The 15812-nt window shown below is 50.2% G+C and overlaps 1 pseudogene; it reads left to right on the top strand.

Annotated features, from left to right (window-relative positions):
* The first annotated feature begins 12664 nt into the window (after positions 1–12664).
* Positions 12665–15110, top strand: LOC140404133 (DNA-directed RNA polymerases I, II, and III subunit RPABC5 pseudogene; annotated as a pseudogene).
* Positions 15111–15812: the final 702 nt, after the last annotated feature.

The following is a 15812-nucleotide window of genomic DNA, read 5'->3' as shown; positions in this document are numbered from 1 at the left end:
CCTGCAACGGATGCGGAAAGAAGGGACACTTTGTTTCTGTGTGCCAGGCCCGGTCGGTCGCCGCTGTTTCTAGGCCCAGCGTTCCTACAAGAGCGACCCAGGGGCGCCGCCATTTTCCTCCTCGCAAGCCACGTGCGGCCCGTGGGCGCCGCCATCTTCTTTCCTGCAGGCCACGTGCGGCCCATGGACACCACCATCTTTAATGCCGCCCGCCATGTATGCCCCGTGGGCGCCGCCATCTTCGGTGCCATTTTGGACGGCGTCTCAGGACCCCTGCTCGTCTGGAAGCTCGTCTGGCCGTTCATCGCCTGCCGCTACCCCCACCACCGCTGACCAGCCCGGGGCCTCCCAGCATCTGCCGCAGATCGCCTCGACACCCTGGACCGGTCCCGGCCTTGCGACCGTAACGACAACGGTGAAAATCGATGGGATCCTGCCTTTTTGACTCCGGGAGCACAGAGACCTTCATCCACCCCACGACGGTAAGGCGCTGCTCCCTCGCGGTACACCCCGGTACCCAGAAAATCTCCCTGGCCTCCGGATCCCATTTCCTGGAAATCCGGGGGTACTGCATCGTGACCCTCACCGTCCAAGGCGTAGAGTTTAGCAACTTCCGGCTCTATGTCCTCCCCCACCTCTGTGCGGCCCTGTTACTCGGCTTGGACTTCCAGTGCCACCTCCAAAGCTTAACCTTAAAATTCGGCGGACCCCTACCCCCCCCCTCACCATATGTGGCCTCACGACCCTTAAGGTCGATCCACCTTCCTTGTTTTCGAACCTCACCCCGGATTGCAAACCCGTCGCCACCAGGAGCAAACGATACAGTGCCCAGGACAGGACCTTCATCAGGTCAGAGGTCCAACGGCTCCTGCGAGAAGGAATCATTGAGGCCAGCAACAGCCCCTGGAGAGCCCAAGTGGTAGTAGTAAAGACTGGGGAGAAGCACAAGATGGTCATTGACTACAGTCAGACCATCAATCGGTACACTCAGCTCGACGCGTACCCCCTCCCACGCATTTCTGACATGGTCAATCAGGATGCACAGTATCGGGTCTTTTCCGCAGTGGACCGGAAGTCCACCGACCACCAGCTCCCCATCCGCCCGTAGGACCGCCAATGCACTGCTTTTGAAGCAGATGGCCGCCTCTATCACTTCCTTAGGGTTCCCTTCGGCATCACTAATGGGGTCTCGGTCTTCCAACGTGAGATGGACCGAATGGTTGACCGGTACGGACTGCGGGCCACCTTCTCGTACCTAGACAATCTGCGGCCACGATCAGCAGGACCGTGACGCTAACCTCCTAAAATTTCTCCAGATCGCCAAGCTCCTTAATCTCACGTACAATAGGGAGAAATGCATGTTCCGCACCAACCGCTTAGCCATCCTTGGCTATGTCGTGGAAAATGGAGTTCTAGGGCCCAACCCCGACTGCATGCGCCCCCTCATGGAACTCCCCCTCCCCCACTGCCCCAAGGCCCTGAAACGATACCTGGGGTTTTTCTCCTATTATGCCCAGTGGGTCCCTAACTCTGCGGACAAGGTCCGCCCACTCATTCAGTCCACAGTTTTTCCCCTGACGGCTGAGGCCCGCCAGGCCTTCAACCGCATCAAGGCAGACATCGCCAAGGCCACGATGCACACGGTCGGCGAGTCCCTCCCCTTCCAGGTCGAGAGCGATGCATCGGACGTAGCTCTGGCCGCCACCCTCAAACAGGCGGGCAGGCCCGTGGCCTTCTTTTCCTGCACCCTCCATGCCTGCGAAACTCGGCACTCCTCTGTCGAAAAGGAGGCCCAAGCCATCGTGGAAGCTATGCGGCATTGGAGGCATTACCTGGCCGGCAGGAGATTCACTCTCCTCACTGACCAACAGTCGGTAGCCTTCATGTTCAATAATACACAGCGGGGCAAGATCAAAAACGATAAGATCATGAGGTGGAGGATCGAGCTCTCCACCTATAATTACGAGATTTTGTATCGCCCCGGGAAGCTCAATGAGCCCCCTGATGCCCAGTCCCGCTGTACATGTGCCAGCGCACAATTGGACCGACTCCGGGCTCTCCACGATGGCCTCTGCCAACCGGGGGTCACCCAGTTCTTCCATTTCATCAAGGCCCGCAACCTGCCCTACTCCATTGAGGAGGTCAGGACTGTCACCAGAGACTGCCAGGTCTGCGCAGAGTGCAAGCCGCACTTCTACCGGCCAGATCAAGCGCACCTGGTGAAGGCCTCCCGCCCCTTTGAGCGCCTCAGCATAGACTTCAAAGGGCCCCTCCCCTCCACCGACCGTAACACGTACTTTCTGAATGTGGTCGATGAGTATTCCCGGTTCCCTTTTGCTATCCCATGCCCCAATATGACTTCTGCCACGGTCAATAAAGCCCTCCACAGTATCTTCACTCTGTTCGGTTTCCCCACCTATGTCCACAGCGATCGGGGATCCTCCTTTATGAGTGATGAGTTGCATCAGTTCCTGCTCAGCAAGGGCACTGCCTCGAGCAGGACGACCAGGTACAACCCCCGGGGAAACGGGCAGGTGGAGAGGGAGGACGGGACGGTCTGGAAGGCCGTCCTGCTGGCCCTGTGGTCTAAAAATCTCCCGGACTCCCGCTGGCAGGTGGTCCTCTCGACGCGCTCCACTCCATCCGATCGCTCCTCTGCACCGCGACTAATGAAACCCCCCATGAACATCTCCTTGCCTTCGCCAGGAAGTCCACCTCCGGGGTCTCGCTCCCAACATGGCTGACAGTGTGCGAACCCGCAGTACGCATACGTGGCGCACCCCGACGGGCGCCAGGACACAGTCTCCCTCCGGAACCTGGCACCCGCTGGATCCCTACCCACGGCCCCCGACCTGAAGCCACCCCCCAACTCCCCTCCGGTTGCCTCATTCACCCCTGCGCCACTTCCCCTCCCCCCAGCGAACCTCACCGCAGCCCCCGCCCCAGGAGGATCCGCTTCCTACTGGTTCCACTCAGGGGTGACGAAGACGAGGACAACACGCTCCCGGAGTCACAGGTGACCAAGTCGGTGCCCACATCACCATCAGGACTGTGGCGATCACAGAGAAGGATCAAGGCCCCCGACAGACTGAACTTGTAAAAATAAATTTCCACCACGAGGACACTAAGGTCTCGCTGAGTATCCACCTCTCTCGATTTACACCCATTCAAATAATAATCTGCCTTCCTATTTTTGCTACTGAAGCGGATAACCTCACATTTATCCGCATTATACTGTATCTGCTATGCATATGCCCACAGCCTGTCCAAATCCCGCTGAAGCATCTCTGCATCCTCCTCATAGTTCACCCTCCCACCCAAATTTTGAGATAATACATTTAGTTCCCTCGTCCAAATCATTAATAAATAATGTGAACAGTTGGGGTCCTAGCACAGGTCCCTGCGGTACCCCTGTCTGCCAATCGGAAAAAGACCCATTTATTGCAACTTTTTGCTTCCTATCTGCTAACCAGCTTTCTATCCATCTCAAGACACGACCCGCATTCCCATGTACTTTAACTTTACATAGTGATCTTCCACGTGAGACCTTGTCGAAAGCCTTCTGAAAGTCTAAATAAACCACATCTACTGAGTCTCCCTAGTCAACTCTCCTACTTACATCTTCAAAGGTTTCCAGTAGATTTGACAAGCATGATTTTGCTTTTGTAAATTAATGCTGACTTTGACTATACCACTGCTTTCTGTGCTATGAAATCCTTGATAATGGACTCTAGCAACTTCCCTACTACCGATGTTAGGCTCACTGGTCTATAGTTCCTTGTTTTCTCTCCACCTCTCTACCGTTTCTGACTGTAAGGGGCCTACATTAATTTTTATCAATCTTTTCCTTTTTGCATACCTATAGAAACTTTTACAGTCAGTTTTAACATTCCCCGCTAGCTTACTTTCAAATTTTCCTCTTCTTAATCAATCCCTTGGTCTGCCTTTGCTGAATTTTAAACTGTTCCCAATCCTCAGGTCTATTGCTTTTTCTTGCTAGCTTGAATACGTCTTCTTTGAATCTAATACTATCTCTAATTTTCCTTATAAACTATGGTTTGGCCACAGTTCCCTTTCTACTTCTTGTGGCAAATAGGAATAGACAACTTTTGGAGTTGACCTATTCGTTCCTTGAATGCTTGCCATTGCCTGATCACTGTCCTTCCTTTCAGTAATGTTTCCCAGTCCATCATAGCCAGCTCATACCTCATACCATCATAGTTACCTTTAATTAGATTCAGGGCCCTAGTTTTAGAATCAACAACCTCGCTTCCACCATGATGAAGAATTCTATCATATTATTATGAACTTACATTTACAATCTAGCTACAGCGGCACGGTGGCACAGTGGTTAGCACTGGTTCAATTCCGGCCTCGGGTGACTGTGTGGAGTTTGCACTTTCTCCCCGTGTTTGCGAGAGTTTCCTCCGGGTGCTCTGGTTTGCTCCCACAGTCCAAAGATGTACAGGTTAAGTGGAATGACCATGCTAAATTGGCTCTTGGTGTAGGTTAGGTGGGGTTATGGTCAGTGGGTTATGGTGTTACGAGGTTAGGACAGGGGAGTGGGCCCAGGTTGGTTGGGGGTCGTTTCAGAGGGTTGGGGCAGATTCGATGAACCGAATGGCCTCCTTCTGCACTGCAGGAATTCTATGGTTAAACAAATCAATTATGAACACACCTTAAAGAGATAGGCGGCATTGGAAGCATAAAATTACAGAGGAGTATTAATAGATTCAATAAAGAGGCAAAAGTGTGGATTTCAGTATAGGAAACCTTTTAAGGTCTTGCGTTCTGGACTAACAAAAAAGGATAAAACCAGGTACATTCAGAAGAGAAATATGCAGAAAGGACAGCAGAGGGAGTGGTGGGTCAACATGAATATGAACAAAGCGGGTTTTAACCTGGTTTACAGCAGGGAGCCGGCTGAATATGTGTAAAGGCCCAGCTAGAAAACACGGAAATAAAGTTGTGGTTCTGAGTGCTCCGTTACACCAACGACTGCACAAGGGACTTTGGGCAAACGGGCGATTTATCAACTAATCATACGAACTCTCATTGACCCACCCACTCTGCCCGGGGTCCCAGGGAATTCCGCCAAGCTCCACCTTGTGATGCTCCACGTGACCGCGTCACCACGTAGTCATGTGACGACCCGGTCTACATGCTCCCCATTTAGTGTGGGCCCCTGACGATAGGAAATGTCAGAATATATGCACAGAACTATGTACAACTATGTATGTGAAAGCAGAATAACGAATTTGCAGAAGCGTACAGCAGTCTGTACAAATAATGAAACACCAATTTGGCTGCTCTTAGCTGCTGCCGTGTGCCCATTGGTGTGCACCTGAATAATAAAACTCCAACCTTGGCTCTTGCAACTGGTGCGTAGTCTGTTGTCTGTCCACTATGTGCATTCCTCCCCCTGCTTTCAGGATAAGAACACACCGACACACAGCAACAGCCGTGTGTACTATCACTGCAGGAACTCACCAAAGCCCATTAGGTAGCACGTTCCAAACCCACGACCATTCCCATCTAGAAGGACAAGGGCAGCAGACACATGAGGACCCCACCACCTGGAGGATCCCCTCCGGGTCACTCACCATCCTGACTTGGAAATATATCGGCCGCTCCTTCACTGTCTCACTGTCGATGGGTCAAAATCCTGGAACTCCCTCCCTAACAGCAGATTGGGTGTACCTACACCACGAGGACTGCAGCGGTTCAAGAAAGCAGCTCACCACCACCTTCTCAAAGACAATTACTGATGGGCAGCAAATGCTGGGCCCGGCCAGCGACACCCACATCCCTGAAAAATGAATTACAAAATGACAAAAGTAAAACAACAGAATTACTTTGTAAGTCCAGGCAGTTTAAGATGTGACAAGGTCCCGATACCGCGTGCTGGACCTGCTCAAGCGTCTGGTATATGTGTAGACACCAACAGATGCAGGTGGACTGTCCTATGACAGTGAGCATAAAGTAAAGTAAAGTAATCTTTATTGTCACAAGTAGACTTACATTAACACTGCAATGAAGTTACTGTGAACATCCCCTTGTCCCCACATTCCGGCGCCTGTTCGAGTACACAGAGGGGGAATTCAGAATGTTCAATTCACCTAACAGCACGTCTTTCAGGACTTGTGGGAGGAAACCGGAGCACCCGGAGGAAACCCACGCAGACACAGGGAGAATGTGCAGACTCCGCACAGACAGTGACCCGAGCCGGGAATCGAACCTGGGACCCTGGAGCTGTGAAGCAACAGTGCTACCCATTGTGCTACCGTGCTGCCCATAGCAATTAAGCTGGGCTATTTTTCCCTCTCTATATCACAAGGATAGGAGTTGTGTGTGGGGAGTTGGAGATACTTGGGGGGGAAGTTCCCCATTGTTGGTATTTACAACCATTGCTTTTGGTCTGTTTGATCAGCAACGTGGGGCCTGCAGTCTGTTCCTGGGGGTGCGCCATTGTCCCCAGAAGACACCTTACAACATGGTAGCCGCACAGATGCAGCGTAAAGAAGTTTCTTCAGGATGGTTATGAGTCGGCTGATGGTTGCCAGATGATCACAGGTGAAGCTATGGCACCTTTGGCACGCAAAAACCAGGGCAAGGAGCTCTTTTTTGATTTGCGCAGACCGAGGTTCTGTGTCAGTGAGCGCCCTCGAGGCAAAAGCTATTGGTCCATCATTTTGTATGCATGTTGCACCAAGCCCGTTCTGTGACACAGCTGCTGAGATTAGGACAGGAGCTCGAAGTATTGTAAAGCTGGTGGAGATGCCAATGATCGTTTGAGACCAGGGAACGACAGTGTGTGATGTTCTTGCCAACACCGTTCGATGTCCTGCTGCAGGAGTTGACAAAGTGGTCCAGTTATTTCACTATTGCGAGGAATGAATTTTTGCGAGGTAGTTATCATGACCAAGAAACGCTGTAAAGCGCGCTTACCAGTGATGTCCACGTGGCCTTTGGCGCAGTCTTCTCTGGATCAGGTTTTGCACAACCAGGCGGCCCACATACTGCACCTGATTGACCCAGAATTGGCACTCTGCAGGGTCGCGCTTCAAATTGAGATCCCTAATTTTGTTTAGGACACAATGAAGACGCTTATCCTATTCAGCTACAGAAATAATGGGGTATCTGCCCAGCGGGGGCATGAATGTGGTCAATCTTGAAGATGCCATGGGTGGCGTGGTAGCACAGTGGTTAGCACTGCTGCCTCATGGCACCAAGGTCTCAGGTTCGATCCCGGTCCCGGGTCACTGTCCGTGTGGAGTTTGCACATTCTTCCTGCGTTTGTGTGGGTTTCACCCCCACAACCCAAAGATGTGCAGGGTTGGGGGATTGGCCATGCTAAATTGCCCCTTAATTGGTAAAAGAATTGGGTACTCTAAATTTTAAAAAAACCTTGAAGATGCCAGATCCATTGGAATTTGTCAAAATCCGCATTTTACATCTAACACCCTAAATAGTCTTGCTTGTGTTAGTAGATAGTGTCAGTGAGAGCAGATCATAGTTAATGTTATAGTGTAGAGATTAGTAGTAGACAAATGTAGATTATATGTTTATTGTCAACTGTATATTATTTAGGAGTACGTGTCGAATCCAAATTAGTAGTGTTAATAAATTTATAGCTTTGTTCAAGTTATAACTATTTTGTGGTTTTTGTGAACAGTACGCCAACCATCCAGAATTTAGCAACACAAAGAACACGACAGCTGTAACTCACTGATCCTAGTTACACGCCTGTCCCTGAGAATTGGCAGGCATACAGCTGGCACAGGAGAGAGAGAGAGACGGACTGCTATCTTTTGGATCTGCAGTATTTGGCAAAGCGATTCCACTTCCTACTCTGATTACACTTTTTCCCCGAAGGTGAAACACCCTGCCCTGTTCAGAGGGTGCTGGCTGCTGCGGCTGATACAGGACACCCCTGAACTGAAAATACTTCCGTGTCCTGCCGAAATGGTGTCGTTTCCTGCTGGAAATCGTCACGCGATGTTTCAAGTTGTCCATCAATTATGCACAGAGGCTGCTGACGGCTGCAGTTGATGCAGACATCCCCCCCTGTACTGCACATACCCCTGATTCCCCCCCTTCACCAAGCTGTTTCCCACCTGAATCCTCTGTTCGATCTCTCGGACTGCTCGTTTAAAACGCACCTTTCTAAAGCAGACCGTGAAGTCGGGTCCTTCTGTTTCAGTAGCTATTTTCGGAGTACATCGTTTTCTAGGCCCCCTACCAACCGATCACTAACTAATTCGTCAACAATCGCTCCAAATGCACATTTTTGTGCGAAGACCTTTGGGACTGGAGTGATTCGAACGTTTCTGATTAGTAGAATGGAATATGAGGCAGAATATGGACGGCATGGTAGCACAGTGGTTAGCACTGTTGCTTCACAGCGCCAGGGACCCCGGTTCGATTCCCGGCTTGGGTCACTGTCTTTGTGGAACATGGAACATAGAACATAGAACATTACAGCGCAGTACAGGCCCTTCGACCTTCGATGTTGCGCAGACCTGTGAAACCACTCTAAAGCCCTTCTACACTATTCCCTTATCGTCCATATGTCCATCCAATGACCATTTTACTGCCCTTAGTGTTGGCAAGTCCACTACTGTTGCAGGCAGGGCATTCCACGCCCTTACAACTCTCTGAGTAAAGAACTTACCTCTGACATCTGTCCTATATCTATCTCCCCTCAATTTAAAGCTATGTCACCTCGTGCTAGACATCACCATCCGAGGAAAAAGGCTCTCACTGTCCACCCTATCTAAACCTCTGATCATCTTGTATGCCTCAATTAGGTCACCTCTTAACCTTCTTCTCTCTAACGAAAACAGCCTCAGGTCACTCAGCCTTCCCTCATAAGATCTTCCCTCCATACCAGGCAACATTCTGGTAAATCTCCTCTGCACCCTTTCCAATGCTTCCACATCCTTCCTATAATGCGGCGACCAGAATTGCACGCAATACTCCAAATGCGGCCGCACCAGAGTTTTGTACAGCTGCAACATGACCTCATGGCTCCGAAACTCAATCCCTCTACCAATAAAAGCTAACACACCGTACGCCTTCTTAACAACCCTATCAACCTGGGTGGCAACTTTCAGGGATCTATGTACATGGACACCGAGATCTCTCTGCTCATCCACACTACCAAGAATCTTACCATTAGCCCAGTACTCTGTCTTCCTGTTATTCCTTCCAAAATGAATCACCTCACACTTTTCTGCATGAAACTCCATTTGCCACCTCTCAGCCCAGCTCTGCAGCTTATCTATGTCCCTCTGTAACTTGTAACATCCTTCCGCACTATCCACAACTCCACCGACTTTAGTGTCATCTGCAAATTTACTCACCCATCCTTCTACTCTTGTGGAGTCTGCACGTTCTCCCCATGTCTGCGTGGGTCTCCTCCGGGTGCTCCAGTTTCCTCCCACAAGTCCAGAAAGACGTGCTTGTTAGGTGAATTGGACATTCTGAATTCTCCCTTTGTGTACCCGAACAGGCGCCGGAGTGTGGCGACGAGGGGATTTTCACAGTAACTTCATTGCAGTGCTTTTAAAAATGAATTTAGAGTACCCAATTAATTTTTTCCTATTAAGGGGCAATTTAGTATGGCCAATCCACCTACCCTGCAGGTCTTTTGGGCTGTGGGGGTGAAACCCACGCAAACACGAGGAGAAGGTGCAAACTTCACACGGGGAGTGACCCAGAGCCGGGTTCGAACTGGGACCTCGGCGTTGCGATTCATTGCAGTGTTAATGTAAGCCTACTTCTGCAGACCAAAGATCTTACTTCGGAACAAGCAGTCCAGTGTCGAGGCAAGCCGGACTTTGAGCATTTAAGCGGGCTATCATTCGAGGAAACTCCGAGGCTTCGCATGGCTCCGCAGATTGGGTAGGCCCAAGGGCAGGGACCTCACCCATCAGAAAGCCCGACAAACCAAGCGAAAAAACAGGAATATCCACATTGGCAGCCACTTTGAGATGCTTACATTATGGTATGTTGTTAAAAAGGAGGATAGCGTACTTGATGGTGGGTGAGGGGGAGGTGCAGTATAAAGGGTTAACAGATTTGATATGCCAATAGATGACATAGACGATGATGCATCATTGTCACTAGTTAGGCATCTGAAACAGGGTCTTGATTAAAGATGTCATTAAAAACAAACGGCACCTCTGGCTTTTCAGCGCTCCCTCAGCACAACCCATGCAGTGTTGGGGTAGATTAGGAGCTCGGGCCATGTCCCAGGACTTGAACCCACAACCTTCTGACCCAGAGTGAGCACTTTACAATACAAGAACAGGCCCACAGTGGAAATAGGGAAATAGTAATTTCTCGATTCACACCCTGTCGGATTCACACCCTGACGGATTCACACTCTGACGGATTCACACCTTGACGGATTCATACCCTGACGGAGTCACACCCTGACGGATTCACACCCTGACGGATTCATACCCTGACGGATTCATACCCTGATGGATTCATACCCTGATGGATTCACACCCTGACAGAGTCACAGCCTGACGGAGTCACACCCTGACGGATTCACACCCTGACGGATTCATACTCTGACGGATTCACACCCTGACGGATTCATACCCTGACGGATTCATACCCTGACGGATTCATACCCTGATGGATTCATACCCTGACGGATTCACACCCTGATGGATTCACACCCTGACAGATTCACACCCTGATGGATTCACACCCTGACGAATTCACACTCTGATTGATTCACACCCTGACGGATTCACACCTTGACGGATTCACACCCTGACGGATTCACACCCTGACGGATTCATACTCTGACGGATTCACACCCTGATGGATTCATACCCTGACGGATTCATACCCTGATGGATTCATACCCTGACGGATTCATACTCTGATGGATTCATACTCTGACGGAATCACACCCTGACAGAGTCACAGCCTGACGGATTCACACCCTGACGGATTCATACCCTGACGGATTCATACCCTGACGGATTCACACCCTGACAGATTCACACCTTGACGGATTCATACCCTGACGGATTCATTCCCTGATGGATTCATTCACACCCTGACGGATTCACACCCTGATGGATTCACACCCTGACAGAATCACACCCTGATGGATTCACACTCTGACAGATTCACACCCTGGTGGATTCACACCCTGACGGATTCACACTCTGACGGATTCATTCAAACCTTGACTAATTCACACTCTGATGGATTCACACCCTGACGGATTCTCACCTTGACGGATTCATACCCTGACGGATTCATTCCCTGATGGATTCATTCACACCCTGACGGATTCAAACCCTGATGGATTCACACCCTGATGGATTCAAACCCTGACAGATTCGCACCCTGATGGATCCACACCCTGATGGATTCACATTCTTCCACCCCGCCCACCGCAAGATCGCCACAGGTGAGACGCGGACAATGTAAAAGTCCATTGAACTCAGGTGGGATTCTCCCGTCGCTGGGCGGGCACGGATGGATAATCCCGTCCATTGGGTCTACTTAAACTAGACAGTTCAATTTTTAATCAAGTCAGATAGTTGTTTTTGAGTTTGTAAGAGCGACATGTCTATATTGACTCTTACCAACTTTTACAGATGCACCATAGAAAGCATCCTATCAGGCTGCATCACAGCCTGGTATGGCAACTGCTCGGCCCAGGACCGCAAGAAACTTCAGAGAGTCGTGAACACCGCCCAGTCCATCACATGAACCTGCCTCCCATCCATTGACTCCATCTCCCGCTGCCTGGGGAAAGCGGGCAGTATAATCAAAGATCCCTCCCACCCAGCTTACTCACTCTTCCAACTTCTTCCATCGGGCAGGAGATACAGAAGTCTGAGAACACGCACGAACAGACTCAAAAACAGCTTCTCCCCCACAGACTCCTAAATGACCCTCTTATGGACTGATTTCATTAACACTACACCCTGTATGCTTCATCCGATGCCAGTGCTTATGTAGTTATATTGTATATGTTGTGTTGCCCTATTATGTATTTTCTTTTATTCCCTTTTCTTCTCATGTACTTAATGATTTTTTGAGCTGCTCGCAGAAAAATACTTTTCACTGTACCTCGGTACACGTGACAATAAACAATCCAATCCAATCCAATCCAACTAATCTTTCTCCATCTGTGTTCAATCGGCATTGGATGCAGATTTACAAGAACAGGCAGCGGGTTTCTCCGCCGGTGGGATTCTCCGTTACGCCGGCAGCGCTCCCATCCCCTCGGGTTTCCCGGCTGCTGGGGGTTGGCCACAATGGGAAATCCCATTGGCAGGTGGCGAGAACGGAGAATCCCGCTGTCTGGGAGGGAGCGCCGGCGAGGAACACACAGCTGGGGGACCGGAAAACCCCACTCCCTCTTTATGATATCTGCCGCCTGAAGTACTAGTAACTTCATTTCAATTTTAGATTTTCAGCCATTCACCATTTTCTCCCGATAATCTCTTGAGTGTTATTAATGATTCAATGTTAGAACACCCTAGCAAATTCAGATCTTATATAAAATGCCAAAGCAGCTGAATGAATCCTGGCAACGTGTGGATATTCTGTAACCCCCCCCTCCCCTTGCACCTATGCTTATCAAACAGTATCTTAACAGTGAGTGCTTTTAATGTTCAACATGTCCTTGGCATTAAGCTTGGTTTGCTTTGGGGCCAAGCAGGATGTTGGTGTTTATTTACATACAGAAAGAGTGCTGAAAAGATTCTTTATCACGGGGTTGTTCACAGACTGGAGAGGCTTCTTCCAGTCCTGTCAAGGGAGTTTATCCCTTCACCGCGGACTTCCACAGGTATGCACCAGCTCATTTTCTTTTTAAATATTGATTTATTCCCACCTTTTCCCCCTCAGTGCCTTTTTTTTTCTTCCAAAGTGCTTCCTTCTGGATTTAAGGTTCAACGCAAAACTGACGCTGACTCAACAAGTTGGCTGCGCTCGACACGAAGGCTGGCCTGAGGTTGGGGAAGAGTGAGTCAAATAGTTTCTAACCCCCCCCCCCCTTCCTTCCGTCTTGTAGGAACATGGGAGCAGGAGGAGGCCAGCCCATCGGGCCTGTTCCACGATTTAAGTGGACCCTCCGCCTCAACACCACTTTCCCTCACTATCTCCATGTTCCTCAATGTCATTAGTCTCTGGAAATCTAGCGATTTCTGACTTGAATATACGGCCGGATAACATAGGACCAGAAGTAGGCCATTCGGCCCATCGAGTCTGCTCTGCCATTCAATGAGATCCTGACTGATCTGATGTGATAACACTCAACTCCACTTTTCCACCTTATCATCATAACCGTTGATTCCTATCCTCGATGATTGAGCTTCCACAGCCCTCTGGGTGTAATCCAATGTTCTAAAATCTTTTTCATGTGCAATTGCTTGTTGACCATGCAACCGTTTCCTTTTTTATATATTAATCAATGTAGACTGGTTGTGGTGTAACCCTGTGCGTATGGAGTCTGTCCCATGGTGGTAACATGTAACATTGAGATAAGAGATATGAAGACTGAAGTACTGAATGGCACTGTGGGCTCAAAATGCAAAGCCTGATGGTCAATTTAGTCAAGTTAGAGCTAGGCTAACATTTGCAAAATGATTTAAACCTGATGTTGTCAGAATTGTGCTTGATGTTGCTAATGTTGGGTGGAATTTAATGGATGTGGTTGTTGTAGGTCAATCAACTCACCTCCAGGGCTCCACAGCAGGAGTTCCTCAGGGTAGTGTCCTAGGCCCAACCATCTTCAGCTGCTTCATCAATGCCCTCCCTTCCATCATAAGGGTAGAAGTGGGGATGCTCACTGATGATTACACAGTGTTCAGCACCATTTGTGACTCCGCAGATATTGAAGCAGTTTATGTCAGAGGATGTCATTCTATGTCCCAGAGCAATGGCTAAAATGGCTAATGTAACATCCCTGTTTGAGAAGGGAGGGAAGCAGAAGATGGGAAATTATAGGCCGGTTAGCCTGACTTTGGTAAGATTTCAGAGTCTATTATTAAGGATGAGATTGCAGAGGGCTGGGTAATCATATTCAAATCTATTCAAATACATTCAAATGAGCCCCCCTCCTCTGTGGGCGGGAACCACGTGACGAGGGGGGGGCGGGGAAAAACCGGGGAACCGCGTTCCTCCGGAGAGAATAGCGTTTCCTGACTCTCCCCGGATTTTCAGACCGCCTCGCCGTTCTCCCCCAGGCGGATGTGGGCTGAACGCTCCTCGCATGGGGGGGGGGGGTGAACTGCTTTTCCCGTTACTAACACCCACCATCACCGGGGAACCTGCGGCGGTGGGGTGGAGGGGTGGTTGCCATCGGCATGACCGGAAGATCTCGCCAGCGGGAAGGTCCGTAAAATCTCGGCTATCGAATTGACATCAATTAAACAGGCCATTCAGCCCATCGAGTCCATGCTGCCGTTTATGCTCCGCGTGCGCCTCCTCCCAACTCCTCTTCATCTAACCCCATCAGCATAACATTCTATTCCTTTCCTTCCCATGTTCCTAGTTACCTTCCCTTTAAACACATCTATGCTAATCACTCCATGGACATTAAATTCCACATTCTCAGTCCCCTTATGTTTAAACACAGTGGGTGGCATTCTCCATCCCGCCAGTCATGTTTTCCGGCACGGTGTGCCCCCCGCCGGCAGTGGGATCCTCTGTCCCGTCGGGAAAACCCGCGGGGTTTTGTGCGCTGCCGACGGAAAACCCTGCAGAGTATGTCATTTGGAGTGGTTGGTGTCTGGGAATGCGCTGCCTGGAAGTGTGGGGGAGGCAGGTTCAGTCGAGGCGTTCGAGAGGGCGTTGGATGATTATTTGAATAGGAACGATATGCAGGGGGGGGGATGTTAAAATCCTTCACCCTCCCGGCCAGCACAGGTTGATTATCCCGGTCCGGCGCTTCACTTGCGGCAAGGTTTTGGGTAACATGTGGGAGGCTTACCTTGGGCTGGCGGAGTACACAGAGGGCGATGCACCTGATACGCTGCCCTGAAACGTTGCTGCAGACGGTGCTGCTGGATCGCGGGGATCTGATCGAAAAACCCTTGGACTACCCGCCTCTGGCGAAGTGATCATTTTTGGACCATGCTGATGGAAACTGTTAGTCGACCCTGCCTGGTTTGCTGGCTGGACACTTGCGTGTGGCTTGGAGTTTTCTGCTGTGTAATTCACACTTTTAGGACTGGATGAAGAGAACACTTTTCCATTTTGCGGTCTATCCTGTGAATAAAAAGGGGATTTGACTGGTTAAGGAGGCTGGGGAAGGGCACTAGGCCATGATGCTCGCTTGGAGAGCCGGTGCAGATGCAAAGGGCCGAGCGGCCTCCTTCTGCACTGTGATAACCCCTTACGGGGATCATAAGGGATCCCTCGATCTTCCTGAGGGGCTCATGGAGTACGGGTTCCCATGGTAACGGGCAGAGGCCCTTCCAGCCGGGACTCATTATCGAGCCTTCTTTAAAATAAATTTAGAGTACCTGATTCGTTTTTTCCAATTAAGGGGCAATTTAGCATGGCCAATCCACCTACCCTGCACATCTTTGGGTTGTGGGGGTGAGACCCACGCAGACACAGGGAGAATGTGCAAACTCCACACGGACAGTGACCCAGAGCCGGGATCGAACCTGGGACTTCGGCGCCGCGAGGCAGCAATTATCAAGCCTTTTAAATTCCATCCTAGACCCCGACTGGGAGTTCCTGTTAGCCCCGGGCTGGGACACTAATGTTCGCCCTGGGTGCGGCTTCTCTTTCGAGCTAAAATAAATTTGGTTCAA

This window comes from Scyliorhinus torazame, chromosome 29, assembly GCF_047496885.1.
Source record: "Scyliorhinus torazame isolate Kashiwa2021f chromosome 29, sScyTor2.1, whole genome shotgun sequence".
Taxonomy (NCBI): Eukaryota; Metazoa; Chordata; class Chondrichthyes; order Carcharhiniformes; family Scyliorhinidae; genus Scyliorhinus; species Scyliorhinus torazame.
The sequence above is the reverse complement of the archived record's forward strand: the minus strand, read 5'-3'. Positions and strand labels throughout refer to the sequence as shown.